The 13,875-nt window shown below is 43.1% G+C and overlaps 1 protein-coding gene and 1 long non-coding RNA gene across 2 annotated transcripts in view; one reads left to right on the top strand and one right to left on the bottom strand.

Moving 5' to 3' along the window:
• LOC117364304 (galectin-3-like) overlaps positions 1-3,506 on the bottom strand; it is a 29,061-nt gene extending 25,555 nt beyond the window's left edge. Inside the window, exon 1 of the mRNA XM_033953383.1 lies at positions 3,369-3,506. The gene's annotated coding sequence lies outside the window, so the exon portion shown is untranslated. The remainder of the gene's footprint in view (positions 1-3,368) is intronic.
• A 276-nt stretch (positions 3,507-3,782) lies between these two features.
• LOC117364306 overlaps positions 3,783-13,875 on the top strand; it is a 29,570-nt gene continuing 19,477 nt past the window's right edge. The window contains exon 1 of the long non-coding RNA XR_004540205.1: positions 3,783-4,100. This is a non-coding gene — a long non-coding RNA (uncharacterized LOC117364306). The remainder of the gene's footprint in view (positions 4,101-13,875) is intronic.

Raw genomic sequence — 13,875 nt, 5'->3', positions numbered from 1 at the left:
CTGCTGCAAACTCTTCGGGCCACGGCAGCATGAATGATCGTAAACATGCTGTCTTCAGTGACCAGTTCTGGCCTCCTTTTTTTTTTTCAGTGACACCTTCTAAAGCCGCCACCACCCAAACTCATCTTCCTGCGTCGGGCCGACCAGCCTTCCCTCTCCCCCCTACGTCCATTCTGCCGTCGGAGAGAAGTTCCGCCAGCTAGGCAGCGATCTGGCTGGCCCCAAACTCTCCTCTCCGACGGCAGAATTGACGTCGGGGAGAGGCAGGCTGATCGGCCCTGGTACCAGTTTTCCGGACATGGCCGGCTGTGCACCCCCCTAAGGCTGCACCCTGGGGCGGACCGTTTCCCCCCCTTAGTTACGCCACTGTATTCCAGCATGATGGGATTCATGTTAGGTTAGGTTAACCGAATATGTTTTTTTGAATAGTAGTGTTTTTATTTCTTTTCGGAACTGCTTTATAGTCTGTTGTTGTAGTCAATAGGTTGGATATGGAGGGGTCAAGTTTCGCTGTTTTAGTAGCTATGAGGCTGTCGTATAGTTTTTTGCGTTGGGTACCTTTGAGTACTGGGTAGGAGAATGGTGTCTGGGTTCTCCTAATTCTGGATGAAAGGTTTCGATTTAGGCGATTGTTTATGTAGGTAGGCGCAGTTCCGTTTATTACTTTGTATAATAGAATGAATAATTTGAATTGGATTCTGGCTTGTATGGGTAGCCAGTGTGAGTCTAGGTAGGCATTGGTGATGTGGTCAAATTTTCCGAGTGAATAGATTAGCCTGAGAGCTGTGTTCTGAACGGGACTGTAGTTGTTTAATTAAGTTTATTGGACAAGGTAGGTAGAGGATGTTGCAGTAGTCCAATAGTCCTAGTACAAGGGATTGGACTATGATCCTATATTGTTCTATTGTTGAAGAATTTTCTTATTTTTCGTAATCACAGCCCTTTTTCTTCATTGATCCATGGTTTTCTTTTTTTATCTTAAGTATCAACAATTTCCTTTATGCATGATTCAAATATAAGTGGCAAACTAATGATCAATGAAGACGGAAATGATAACACCAGAGGGCATAATTTGAGATTGAGGGGTGGTAGACTCAAGAAGCAATGTAAGGAAATTCTTCTTCACGGAGAGGGGTTGGGAGATGCCTGGAATGCGCTCCTGAGAGAGGTGGTGGAGAAGAAACTGTGACGGAATTCAAAAAAGCGTGAGATGAACACAGAGGATCTAGAATCAGAAACTAATAATACATATTGAAGAACTAAGGCCAGTACTGGGTGAACTTGCACAGTATATGGCCGTTTGGTGGAGGATGGGCTGGAGAGGGCTTCAATGGCTGGGAGGGTGTGGATGGACTGGAGTGAGCTTTGACGGAGACTTCAGTAGTTGGAACCTAAGAACAGTACTGGGCAGAGCTTTGGATTCTTGCCCAGAAATAGATAAGAAGGAGATGCTATTTTTCTTTTATTTCTTTATATTAGCTTGGAAAGTGGACTAACACGGCCAACACACCATTATCCTCCTAATACACATATTATTAGGATAAAAGGACTCGTTAAAAAAATATCACAAATATAAAAACCATTTATATGTATATCCTAGAGAGGGGAAGAGGCACAGGAGAAACTACATATGACTTCACTTTAAAATGTATTTCACTTTCAGGAGGTTCAGAGGACTCTTTCCACTGTTTATCCTGCACTAAATATGGAACAAGCACACCCAAACTGTTGACAACAGCGGCCTGCAGAAATATACTGCAACCTCTGTACTAGGCTCTTTCTCCCTCCCCGCCCTGTCCTTCCCAGACATAGAGCCCTTTCATAGGCAGCTGAGTTTTACCTCTCTGCTTTGGGACTCACACAACTTAGCCAAGAGTTTTCCTGAATAATCCAGCCTCACAAATTCTCAGATATTTCCCAATGATCTTCCACGCAAACCTGATGGAAGCAGCTATGAGTGCCCTAGACAGACAGATCCTCAGCTCCTAGCGAACTCCAGCTCACCTGAGGTCCTAATTAGAGAATGTGACATGGGAACAAATTTTTCCCTGTCCCGTCCCCAAGAGTTCTTTTTCCTGTCTCTGCCCCCTTCCCTGCAAGTTTCATCCTCATCTGCACAAGCCTCAAACACTTTTTAAAATTATAAGTATCGGAGGCTTGTGCGGTTAAGGGGCAGGGACTACAGCGGCAAAACTCGCTTTGTCCCGTGTCATTCTCTAATAGGAGACCGTATCTGGCGAAGGACGTAAGAAGACCTTGGAAGCGGTCCAGAGGAGGACGGACGAAATGATAGGAGGCTTGCACCAGAAGACGTATGAGGAGAGACTGGAAGCCCTGAATATGTATTACCTATGAGGAAAGGAGAGACAGGGGAGATATGATTCAGACGTTCAAATACTTAAAGGGTATTAACGTAGAACAAAATCTTTTCCAGAGAAAGGAAAATGGTACAACCAGAGGACATAATTTGAGGTTGAGGGGTGGTAGATTCAGGGGCAATGTTAGGAAATTCTACTTTACGGAGAGGGTAGTGGATGCCTGGAATGCGCTCCCGAGAGAGGTGGTGGAGAGTAAAACTGTGGACTGAGTTCAAAGAAGCGTGGGGATGAACACAGAAGATTTAGAATCGGAAAATAATATTAAATATTGACTTGCACGGTCTGTGTCTGTGTATGGCCGTTTGGTAGAGGATGGGCAGGGGAGGGCTTCAATGGCTGGGAGGGTGTAGATGGGCTGGAATAGGTTTTAACGGAGATTTCGGCAGTAGGAACCCAAGCACAGTACCGGGAAGAGCTTTGGATTCTTGCCCAGAAATAGCTAAGAAGAAAAAAAAAAAAAATTTAAATTAAATCAGGTTGGGCAGACTGGATGGACCATTCAGGTCTTTATCTGCCGTCATCTACTATGTTACTATGTCAGTCCTGATAACACTCTGCACTGCCCTACAAGATCAGCAGAAGGTGATGCCGCTTCCGTGAACCCCCAGGATTTAGCAAACTCCCTCCCTGTATCCAATGTGAGGCAATTTCTTTTTGAATTTAACACCTCCAAAAATCGGTGAAAACTTGGCTCCAATCCCTCCAGTTTCCTTTCTCCCGAGGACGGCTCAGCACAGCCTTTTTAACTCACAAAAGCAATGGAAACCTGGAGTGGAGCTGGCACTCCGCGACCCCCAAACATAAGATACCTTTAAACTACCACTACTACTTTTTATTATTTCTATAGCAGCCCTGTACATTTCAACATACAATAGACAGTCCCTGCTCAGAAGAGCTTACAATCTATTTAGACAGGACATTACAGGGTTGGGGAGATTATGGTAGAGAAATGTGGGTAGAGGTATCTGACAGTCGGCGTCCAATACTCACCTCCGCTGGGTTCACCAGTAAGGAAAGAGATGGAGAGATCTGTGAGCAGCCCGAGTCGGAACAGCTGCCTCCAACCTGTCCACCCACGCCCTGCTGCACCCAGTCAGCCTCTCCCCTCCTTCTCCCGCCCAGAACCGGCTCGGAAGCTCTTCCTCTGATCTCTCTTCTCCCGATCACATTCTAAGAAAGAGAGAGAGAGGGAAAAAAAAGATATATTTCTGCCCCTCAACTGAATTCTTTGCGTTCCTGTGCGAGGAGGAGAGACAGTAAAGTCTTATCTGTGGTTGATGCCGTGGAAATCCCCTCCGGGTCTTGCGTTGTGCTCCGATAACCTGATATTAAAGCGGGATCATGCTTTAGTCTAGACTGAGAGAATTTTCAGCCTTGGCCCGGCCTATCCCAAGCAAGGCCTAGGCTCCGTTCCCCCCGGCCCCCTAGATTTGGGCAATTAAAAGCTTGGGAGGAAATAGTTTTAGCTGTTGTAGGTACTTTTGTAAGAAGTTTTGGGAAAATATGAGGTTGTGTGCAGGATGGAGGGGAAGAATGTTGGTTATGTGGTTAAATCACTTGTGATTACGTTTCATGCCAGAGAAGAGGGGTTGCTTGGAGTCAACTTTTAGATCTGTGAAAGGCTGATCTCGGCCACAGATGACGCTGTCTGGATCCTTAGAAGTTTGTGTGGCAGACCATAGAGAAAGTAAAAATGATTCAAGTTGGTCCCCCTACTTAGAGGTAGGTGGTTTGGATCTTTGCCAGGCAAGACTGGAACTGACAACAGTTTCAGAATATATTTTTGAACATTTGGATAAAGAGGAGCCACTTTGCCTAATTTGGTTAGACATGGCTATTGTCTTTGACCAGGATCATAATGAAATCTTGATTAGGGGTTTATTGAGAATGATGTTGAAATGGGTGAGTTCCTTTTGGCAGAGAGGAACTGAGGGGTATTTTATCCAGATGTTTTGGGTATTTCTTTCCGTGCCCCTTTCTGCCTTAAATAACTTCACCGCAAATGTAGCGTCGCCGAAAATGTAAATGTAGCTATGCCAAAAAAAAAAAAAAAGGGTAACTTCGCTGTAATGTACAGTCTCTTCTTCTGTTAACCGCATAGAACTTCCATGGTAATGCGGTATACAAAAATAAAGTTATTATTATTATTTATTTTATGTGTATAGACTGCTAATAGCCTAAGCAGTTTACATTCAGGTACTTAGGTATTTCTCCCTATCTGTCTGGTGAGCTCACAATCTGACTATTGTAGCTGGGGCAATAGATTGACTCGCCCAGGGTCACCAGGAGCAGTGCTAGGCTTGAACCTGTAACCTCAGGGTGCTGAGGCTGCAGCCCTAACCACTAGGTCACGCCTCCAATGTAACTTGTAATTAATTCTAATTAGTGGCAATGTTTGTTGAAACATCAATTATTGGCACTAATTTGCTTGTTATTTAATAAAATTGCATGCAATTTTCAGCACTTTTTCTAGAATTAGGGGGTAAGTGTAAATTCTTTAACTGCAGTTATGTGCATAACTTCCATCAACAGAATGCTAGTGTAAGTCCAAAGTTATGCATTTTATTTGAGGCATAAGCTCAAAGGCTGGTTTAAATGCACTTAATTGACTATGCACCTCTGTTTTCCTCCCTTCCACCCCCAGGCCCGGCATCTTACCCCTCCCTCAACCCTCCTGCCTGGGGTCTAGTGTCTGCCCCTCTCTGGGCTCCTCCTTTCACATGGTCTGGCATCTTTCCCTCTTTCTCTCCCCCCTATATATTGTACCTTTAAATGGTGTCTCTTCCTGAATCTATAGCTTGCTGGCAGCAGCAATTCACCTACACTGCTGGAGGCTGGTTCTGGAACTTTTCCCCTACACATCCCACCCCTCTGATGTAACTTCCTGTTTCTACAAGGGAGAGATGCTGTAAAGCAGTGGTCTCAAACTCATGGCCCGGGAGCCACATGCGGCCCACCAGGTACTATTTTGCAGCCCGCTGTCTGTACTAGTGCTGCCCGCTCTTTGCAGCGTCCTCCAGCTTCCCGCTCTTACCTTTAGATAATTACCACAACCTGCAGAGAGGATTGCCGGTGCTGTAGCAATCCTTGCAGGCTGCCATCATCCTCAGCAGCATGTTCGCTCTGCAGCGATCCTGCCCCTGACGTCAGAGGAGGGGCAGGACCACGACAGAGGGAACGTGCTGCGGAGGCCGATGGCAGCCTGCAAAGAACGCTACAGAACCGGAGATCCTCTCTGCATGCTGCGGTAATTAGCTGAAATTAAGACTGGGAGGCCAGGAGGGAAGCTGTGAGGACGTTGCAAAGAAGTGGGGGAACATGCAGGTTTTCGGGGTGGGGTGGGGGATGATTTATAAACTATAAAGAGTTTTACCTCATGCAAAATTGTCTTTCTTTAATAAAACATTAACTATTTTTTCTGCGGCCCTCCAAGTACCTCCAAATCCAAAATGTGGCCCCTGCAAAAAGGTTTGAGTTTGAGACCACTGCTGTAAAGGGATACTTCTAGGACTGGCCCCCAGTGGCACAGGTAAATCATTGCAGCTGCTGGTGAGCTTAGTCTCAAAGAGAGATAATGTTTAAGTAAAATGTGTGAGTGTGTGTGTGGGGGGGGGGAAATGTAGTTAGAAAGAAGGGGAGATGCTGGAATGTGGGGGGGGGAAGGATGGTTCTGACAGAGGGGCAGACAACAGAACATAGGTGGTGGTTCATTTCGAATCTTGAGGGTGGGGCCACCAAACTTGTTCGCACAGGGCCCCACAATTGCTAAGACTAGCCCTATAGATGTGTAACTGCTAGTATTCTATAACCTATGCGCAAAAGTGCTGGGCATGCCCCCTGCCCTTCCCTTGCCCCCTCCAGGTCCACACCCCTTTGCGTTGCATGCTATGGTTTTGTGCACTAGCTTTCCGAACATGTCTTATCTTGACTATGCTGTATAGGTTCTCCTGTACCCATTCTGGGCTCTTTGGGAAGACGGGCTGAATAAATGAATGAATCAATAAATATGCAGAATCCTGAAAGCCAGTATCATGCTTAGCAATAGCAGCTAATTAATGCAATTAGCATCAATTAATATCAATTTAGCCAATAATTGGTGGTTAATGTCGATTAGCAGATCATTATTAAATTAAGTTATATGTGCAACTCTCATTATTCTATAATTTGCACGCATCAGCTCCACAGTCTGCCAACCTTCTCCAGTATAAATATCAATGGGGAAAAAAATGAATCACTGTTTGTGACTGAGGGTGCACCAAACTGGTTGAATATCAAGAATAAAGATTAACAACCTTGTGCGTATAAGCATTAGACTTCCCATATATGTACCTTTGACAAAGCTAAGGGCTCCTTTTACTAAGCTGCGTTAGTGTTTTCAGCGCACGCAGTATTTTAGCACACGCTAAACCCACGCTACGCGGCTAGAACGAACGCCAGCTCAATGCTGGCATTAGCGTCTAGCGCGCGCTATTCCGCACGTTAATGCCCTAACATGGCTTAGTGAAAGGAGCCATAAGTGTCTTGTCATTCTAACTCAGGGGTAGGGAACTCCAGTCCTCGAGAGCCGTATTCCAGTCGGGTTTTCAGGATATCCCCAATGAATATGCATTGAAAGCAGTGCATGCAAATAGATCTCATGCATGTTCATTGGGGAAATCCTGAAAACCCGACTGGAATACGGCTCTCGAGGACAGGAGTTCCCTACCCCTGCAGTCTAACTGAACATTTAAAAAAAATAATTACATTGTGATATACAGCACTCAAAGGTGTTTGAAAGGCACTTTAAGCATATGCGATGATTGGGTGGTAAGTCAATATTCTTGGGGTAAATACCCCTTGTTTTTTCCTCTGTCTCTGAGCATATTCAGCCTTTGAATTATATATATATATGAGAAGTCTAATGCTTATGTCAGGGGTAGGGAACTCCGGTCCTCGAGAGCCGTATTCCAGTCAGGTTTTCAGGATTTCCCCAATGAATATGCATGAGATCTATTTGCATGCACTGCTTTCAATGCATATTCATTGGGGCAATCCTGAAAACCCGACTGGAATACGGCTCTCGAGGACCGGAGTTCCCTACCCCTGGCTTATGTGTACAAGGTTGTTAATCTTTTTAGAGGAGTGCCTTTATTCTTAACTTTTTCCAGTATGGCTGGAATGCTACAAACTGTTTTACAGTTTTACCAGGATCACAGGATTTTAACCGATAGTGATATGATGCAGCCCAAGAAATCACAGTGCCTGATGTTGTGTTTGCACAAATATTCTTCAAAACATGCTCACCATGATAATTGCTTTCTAGATGTGTAGTTTAATCCACCGTATGTGGCTGGAATAACAAATGTTGGATAACAGCAAATTGATGGTTTTCCTGATACTGATTAACTATGTTTTTGTATGAGTAATGCTCGCCCCACCTTTCAGTCAAAGGATCATGTCTGCTCATGTAACTACATGCAAGATCTATAAAAAGTGACTGTGCTTTGCTTCCTTGGAGTGCAAAGTAAAGGGATTTACTGCATAGAAACACAGAGAGGTGTCATTTCTATAAACCACTTTTTACTAAAGGAAAATACCATAACAAGTTTAAAGTTTATTAACATTTTGATTAGACGCAAATCAAGATTTCTAAGCGGTTTACAAGTTATATTAAAAGGAGGGAGGCATAATTTGACAGATTTCCACTGAACAAACATTTGATTAACAGAAACAGGTAGGAAAGGTGGGAGAACTACAAATTTAAAGAAAAGAATACAAAAAAAGGGAGACCACAATAGGAAGGGGAGGCAGTTAGACTTATCAAAGAAATCTGACCATATTTAAGATCTATTTAGGAGTCATATGCATCCTGGAAAAGGTAAGTCTTTAAATTTCCCTTAAATTTGGCTAAATTTTCTCCTCCCTAATATACATGCGAAGGAAGTAGCCCGACGAGAGCCAATAATTTTCAATGATGGTATATGGAGAAGGTACTGCAAGGAGGCTCTTAGGACTCGTGTAGGTTCATGCGGGATAAGGAGTTTATGAATAAAGGCCAGTTCTTTAGTGTCTAAAGATTTAAAGAGAGAAGTGCTATCTTATAAATGATACGGTGTGGGATTGGTAGCCAATGAGCGGATTTTAGCAGTGGAGTGACATGATCAAATTTTTTCTTCTTTTGCAATAATTTTTATGGCTGTATTTTGTGTCAATTGTAACCGGACTCAATACAGCTCTAGCAAGAGCATCTGACTCATTCAGTATCGTCCTTCAGCTTCTGTATGTTGGAGTTTGTACTGTAAGTTTCAATTTTCAAGTTTATTATAACTTGATATGCCGCTTTAAGTACCAAGGCGGTTTACATCTTAAAGAATTATAAAAATTCATTAAAAGTCAGGGGAATGGACAAACTAAAAGCAACTATTAAACGGAACGTTGAAACAAAAGGAAAAAGGGTAAGGATACAATATTAAAATCTTGAGGGGAGGGGGTGGTGCTGCTCCAGACTACAGGCCTAAAAGTTAATGTGGGCAAGGGGATAAGGCTGAGAGTTTGTCTAGGATACTTACCACCCTTGCCCTGGCTCTGTATACACACGAAGCAATTCACTCAGTTTTTAGATTGTTCCAAGCTGGCGGGTTTATAGTCCAGAGCCCTGAGGCATTAGAAATGTTCCTAAGGCAGTGGTCTCAAAACTCGCAGCCCGGAGGCCACATGTGGCCCACCAGGTACTATTTTGAAGCCCTCGGTATGTTACTATTGTTCTGGAACGTTGCCCGCTTCACTGCTGTAACCTCATACAAGTGTTTTCCTGTGTCTGTACGCGATTGTGAGGTGGAGTGGAGAGGACAATCACGTACAGACGCAGGAAAGCGCTTGCGTGAGTTTACAGCAGTGAGGCGGACAACGTTCCAGAACGTAGGGTAACCATTGAAGGCAGTGCAGCTTGTGTATATGTCCGGTGTTGGAGGAGGTGAGAGCTGAAGGCGGTTGTGGATGTGACCACTGGACACTTAAGGCACAAGTTTTCCAGGCACAAGTTGGATTTTGATTCTCCCCTCTACAAAAAAAGACTAGAGGACTACACCAAAATCTTGTCTCTTGCAGTTGATACTTTAGATTAGAATCTAAATCAGAATTTTGCATGAGGTAAAAACTATAGTTTAGAAATCTTTCCTTAATTGCTTCTGATAATTTCAGCTATACACAGCTGAAAGCAGTGCAACATGCAGAAAGTGAAAAAACTAACTAAACTTCACTTTCTGCATGTTGCACTGCTTTCAGCTGTGTATAACTGAAATTATCAGAAGCAATTAAGGAAAGATTTATAAACTATAACGAATTTTACCTCATGCAAAGTTGTAATTTCTTTAATAAGACATTAACTATTTTTTCTGCAGCCATCCAAGTATCTACAAATCAAAAATGTGGCCCTACAAAGGGTTTGAGTTTGAGACTGCTGTCCTAGGGTGACTACTGAATGGGATTATAGCACTCTGGGGCTGATGCACAAAGCTACTGGTCTCAGCCTCGTACAAAATGTGGGGTAATGAGGTTGAGTGTGGGTTTAATTTGCATGCCATACATGGCTGCATGTTGCATTCAAATGATTACACATGAGGCTGTTACACATGCTGCAGCAATATGCAAAAGGAAAAAAGTGGCCTTGACACTCACTCTTTTTATTTTATTTATTTTTTACTAAGTCTGGGGTGATGTAACCTGACCTGATGCTATTGCCCCTTTAGCTTTCTGGGGAAGAAGATGCTGCTACAGGATCAAAAGCCGACAGTCGCCCGGGAGCGGATGGTTCAGAGTGAGGTATCCTTGGAGGATACTATTGAAAACAGGATATTTAGGGAGTCCCGGTAGAGAGGTTCCATATAATAGTGAAAGATAGCCAGGCGGGTTTGAAAGGCAGAGTAAAAGACTCAAATTTTTCCTTGTCTTCTCATAAGCCTGTAGTTGCAAGGAAAAAACACAATTTAAAGTGTTTGTATGCAAATGCTGGAAGCCTAAAAAATAAAATAGGAGAGTTAGAGTATATAGCACTGAATGATGAGATATATATAATAGGCATCTCGGAGACCTGGTGGAAGGAGGACAGTCAATAGGACGCTGTGTTACCTAGGTACAAATTATATCGCATGGATAGAGTGGATCAAATTGGAGGGGGGGTTGCGCTATATGTTAAAGACGGAATTTGAATCAAATAAAATAAACATTCTGCATGACATAGATAGCTGTGTGGAATCCTTATGGATAGAAAATTCCATGTGTGAAGGGAAGGAATATAAAGGTTGGGTTATACTACTGTCCAAAACAAATCTCAGGAAGGACATACAAAACTCCTAAAACTAATGAATTATGCCCTATTGGAAACCATAGGAGGGACTCTACCCAGACACTACCAGGTCTACCCACTGTATCTCATACAAAGACCCGCTCATTCACTTAACACACAAACAACAAGAAAGAAAAGTTGAGAAAATGCCTAGTTCATCTTCATATGGCAAAAACTCCACTTATAAACAACCATTAAGCAAGGTCCAAAATGTATCAGTTCACTCAGCAGTGAGAAACACTATAGTAGCCCTCGTAGGAACCACCCTCAAAAAAATCTAGCACGCCAAATAACAAAACTTCAAAAAATGTGAGTAAAGCAAGCAGTACATATGAGTCTGAAACACATTCAATGGTAAGCAGTCAATGGTAAGTCTCTACAGTTGCTGGTGGAGTAGGCTGGAATCATTCCCCTGACGCAGCTCAGCGAAACAGAGGTTTCCCCGTCAGGAGAGTGGCTGCGGGGCCAGGCAGGCTTGCACTTTTTGGATGCATGGAAGACAGCCTGGACACCGTCTGCAGCTAAGTGTTTGTTTTTTCCTGCTTACCATTGACTGTGTTTGAGACTCATATATGTGCTGCTTGCTTTACTCACATTTTTTGAAGTTTTGTTATTTGACGTGCTAGATTTTTTTGAGGTGGTTCCTACGAGGGCTTCTATAGTGTTTCTCACTGCTGAGTGAACTGATACATTTTGAACCTTGCTTAATGGTTGTTTATAAGAGGAGTTTTTTTGCCATATGAAGATGAACTGAGGTTTTTTCTCCACTTTTTTTCTTGTTGTTTGTGTGTTAAGTGAATGAGCGGGTCTTTGTATGAGTACAGTGGGTAGACCTGGTAGTGTCTAGGTAGGTCCCTCCTATGGTTTCCAATAGGGCATTATACTACCGTCCCCCTTGACCAAATGAGCAGACAGATGAAGAAATGTTTTCAGAGATTAGGAAAGCTGGAGAAATGGGCAACACTATAATAATGGGTGATTTCAATAGAGCATAATTCAATTATCAAAGAAAAAGCAAAAATTATGCTTAACACAATAAAGATCACTCCACTGACCACTATGTAGTACAATATAGGGTGAAAGAGAAATGCAGTATTTTGCACTAAGCTAAACACAGCATATAAATATGTTTAGCTTAGTGCAAAATACTGCGTTTCTCTCTCACCCTATATTGTACTACATAGTGGTCAGTGGAGTGATCGTTATTGTGTTAAGCATAATTTTTGCTTTTTCTTTGATTTCAATTACCCCAACATTGACTGGTTAAATGTTACATCGGGGAGTGCTAGGGAGGTAAAATTCCTAGATGTCATAAATGACTGCTTCTTGGGGCAACTGGTCTGGGAACTGACAAGAGGGGGTGCTATTTTAGATTTGGTCCTTAGTGGAATGCAAGACTTGGTATGGGAGTTAACTGTGTTGGGTCCGCTGGGAAACAGTGATCATAACATGATAGAATTTGAGCTGATACCAGAAGTAACGTCGCAAAAGAAATCTACTGTAGGGGCGTTTCATTTTCGAAAGGGCGACTATGATAAAATGAGGAAAATGGTTAAAAAGAAGCTAAAAGGATCAGTTGCAAAGGTTAGGACTGTAAACCATTCATGGATGTAATTTAAAAATACCTTTGTGGAAGTCCAGACATCCACATATCAGCAAAGGTGGAAAGAAGAGGAAACGAGAGCCGGCATGGTTAAAAGGTGAAGTGAAAGAGGTTATTAGAGCCAAAAAAATATCCTTTAAAGAATGGAAAAAGGATCCGAATAAAGAAAATAAGAAGAAACACAAGCACTGGCAAGTTAGATGCAAAGCATTGATAAAGACAGCTAGAAAGAATATGAAGAGAAACTTACAAAAGAGGCAAAAAACTCATAGCAATTTTTTTTAGGTACATCAGAAGTAGAAAACCTGTGGAAGGAATCTATGGGGACCGTTGGATGACCAAGGAATGAAAGGGATCTTCAGGGAGGATAAGGTCATAGTGGAAAGACTGAATGAATTCTTTGCTTCGGTCTTTATGGAAGAATATGTAAGATATCTACCTGAACCGGAAATGGTTTTCAAGGGTGATGATGTGGAGGAACTGAAAATCTCGGTGAATCTGGAAGATGTCCTGAGCCAAATCGACAAGTTAAAAAGTGAGAACGGGCTACTGGGCTTGATGGACCATTGGTCTGACCCAGTAAGGCTATTCTTATGTTCTTATCTAAACCAGACTGTATGGTTTATACAGATGGCAGTATTGTTGGTAAAGAAGTTATTGAAGCTTTGGGAGAATGATGTAGAACCTCCAGCCTAATATTTGTGGGCTTTGATGACAGAAATAGCAACATCTGAATTGCAGAATCATACATTTTGCTGGAAGTTAGAATAGATGCTATATAAGCAATTGTGGTGTGGATTCTTATAACGTAGGAGAAATAGGATGCTTCAAGAGCTAAGGGAGGGGAAGGGGGGAAGAGCCAGAGAGCATAGGCACCCCATTCAAGAGGGGAGAGGAAAAAGATAGGAGAATACAGGGCAATAATACTGGATAAGGGAGAGAGATAATATTGGATGGGCTGGAGAGACTGAGAAACAGCAGAGAGGAGAAATACTGCATGGGGAAGGGAGAAAGAGGAGTAATGCTGGATGGGGGAAAGAAAGATAGGCAGAGACAATGTTGAATAGTTGGGGGGGGGGTAGAGAGGTTGGCTTTAGTGCTGCATGCCGGGGGAGAGATAGGCAAAGCTGGATGATGAAGGGGGACAGAGGAAATGTTAGAGGGGCAAGAAAGACAATATTGTATGGGGTGAACTGACAGAGCAATGCTAGTTGTAAGGAGAGAGAAAGAGATAAGGACAATGCTGAATGCTGCAGGGGGCGATGGGAGGAAAGAGAGAGAGGGGCAATGTTGTATGCTCAGTGCAGAGACACACAGGCAGGAGCAATGCGGCAGGGCAGGGGAGAGAAACAGTAGATAATGGTTGGTGGAGTATGGAGAGAGAAAAGAGGGGATGATGGATGGCAGGGGGAGAGAGTAAGACAAGAAAGGATATGCTGGGTGGCAGGAGAGATAAGAGGGGAAATAATGGATTGTGGTGGAGGAGGGTGGGAAAGACAGAGATGCTGGATGCCAGGTGGTAGAGAGAGACAGAGAAGGAGGAAATGATAGATGGCAGGTAGTAGAAAGAA

Source organism: Geotrypetes seraphini, chromosome 7 (genome assembly GCF_902459505.1).
Source record: "Geotrypetes seraphini chromosome 7, aGeoSer1.1, whole genome shotgun sequence".
NCBI classification, from domain to species: domain Eukaryota; kingdom Metazoa; phylum Chordata; class Amphibia; order Gymnophiona; family Dermophiidae; genus Geotrypetes; species Geotrypetes seraphini.
Note: the sequence above shows the minus strand (reverse complement) of the source record. Positions and strands in the feature narration are given on the sequence as shown.